We start from the raw sequence: 2,287 nt of genomic DNA on the forward strand, positions 1-2,287 counted from the left end.
ACTACACTGTATGTTAACTAACTTGTATTCAAATAAAAAAAAATAAAAAATAAAAAAATAAAGTAAAATAAAATAAAATAAAATAAAATATAGTGATTGATGATGTAGGCTCTTTAAAAGCTGCTTTGATGGAACTTTTCATTAGAAATTTCTCAGTTGAACTTTTAATAGCCTCTCAAGGCCAGGAACCAAGCTAATTACTTGCCCTCAGAGTTCATCTGCAATACCTGTAGGTTTGGGGGGATTCTTCTCTACTCAAGGTTCCCCAAATATCCTGAGGTTCCTGTACCTGTCAGGAAGCCACCCTCTTTACTCACCTGGTAAGGCTGCTGGGAACTCTGTCACAAAGCTGACATCTTCTTGGGGCTTTATAGGCTCCATAAAGTCAACCTTAGTTCCTTAAAGCTGTCTGGTCAGATCTGAGTCTGTGCATGTCTTTCCCAGGTAGGTAGGACATTCCAGTCAAAGCCTTGGTCATATAACCAGTGTTTCCAATGTGTCCCTGTTCTAAGGAAAACAGATTCTTACTGAATGTATGCAAATAAATACATCGCCATAAAAATATAAGAGTACTCAGTGAGGTTCTGAATTTTGGAGGGTTCAAGTGGGGAGAAAAGACGGCTGTTTCAATCCTGCTTACAACAGTGTAATACATCAAATTGCTAGAAGTCAGTTAGCTTAAAAGAAAATGTTTCCTTAACTCTGGGAGAACAAAACATTTTTTAAGTGAGCATGAAGTCATAAAAATGCTACCAATCCTCCTTGGTTCATTCAGTCCCATGTTATTAAGTCTTGTTCTTCTTGAATCCAGTTTTTCCACTAGTTCTGGATATTTTTACATAGCTCGGTTTTATGATCTTAAGGTTGTCAGAAGTCTATACTCAGAGGTTTAGTTTCTGGTTTTGTTTCTATGTTTTATTTTTTTCATAAGCCTCACTGAAGATGAAACACATTGGCAGGAAGCTTTTATAAAAGTATTGAGTAGAAGTATAAATGTCTGTAAATAATAAAAAGCTTGAAAACGGCCATGGTTAAAGAACTGGTGAGAGTTCATGACAATACAATTGACAAGGACATTTGATTGTTTCTATGACACACAACACTTCAATATAATAACAGACCTGGACATCAGGTCTCTGTGGGCTTTATACAATTTTATACGATTTTGAAACACTTATTTTAATAACATCTCTATACAATTATAATCTAACAGAATTTAGCATCACTTACTCGACAATGCTTTAATTTATGTCATTTTTAACACACCAAGAAAGGCTAATTAATTTCTCAGAAAAAATATTTTATATTTATATATATATATATATATATATATATATATAATGTGTGTATATATGTGTATATATATGTATATATACACACATACACATCAAAAGGTTTGAGCATTTGATTAAATGGGATCATAGATCATTATGTAACAGTAGTTACGCATTTAACAAAGTGACAATAAAGGATGTCAAAGGCAAAAAAAAAGAAAGAAAAGAAAAAAGATGTCAAAGTTTATATAGTTATAAGCAAAATTTGTTAAGATTTTTAATAGAAAGACTCGGTTTTCTTAAGTTTTCAAAATCCAGATAGACATAGAAAAGTATTTTCATGGTATATAGAATCTGGTTTTTTGTTTTGTTTTTTTAGCAGATAACTTTGAAGGTAAAGAAAAACCTTTGTTTATAATTTTTTTTAACGTTTATTTATTTATTTTTTTTTTGAGACAGAGAGAGACAGAGCATGAACGGGGGAGGGTCAGAGAGAGAGGGAGACACAGAATGTAAAACAGGCTCCAGGCTCTGAGCAGTCAGCACAGAGCCCGACCCGGGGCTGGACCCCACAGACCGCGAGATCGTGACCTGAGCCAAAGTCGGATGCTTCACCGTCTGAGCCACCCAAGCGCCCCCCTTTGTTTATAATTTTTAACGAACAGCCAACCATTAGTTCAAGAAATATTTGTTCTTTTAACAAAGAGAAACAAATTTTCCACTAGGGTGCTTTTTTTTTTTCTTTTTCTTTTATATAGTTTATTTATTTTGAGAGAGAGAGAGAGTGCGCGTGCACACACAAGTGGGGGAGGGGTAGAGAGAGGGAGGGAGAATCCCACTGACAGTGCAGAGCCCAATGGGGAGCTTGAACTCACAAAACATGAGATCATGACCTGAGCCAAAGTAGGACCCTACACCAGGGTGCTTTTAATATCAAAATTCATTTCTGGGGCACGTGGGTGGCTCAGTTGGTTGAACCTCGGACTCTATATTTTGTCTCAGGTCACGATTCC

This window comes from Panthera uncia, chromosome D4 (genome assembly GCF_023721935.1).
Source record: "Panthera uncia isolate 11264 chromosome D4, Puncia_PCG_1.0, whole genome shotgun sequence".
Taxonomy (NCBI): domain Eukaryota; kingdom Metazoa; phylum Chordata; class Mammalia; order Carnivora; family Felidae; genus Panthera; species Panthera uncia.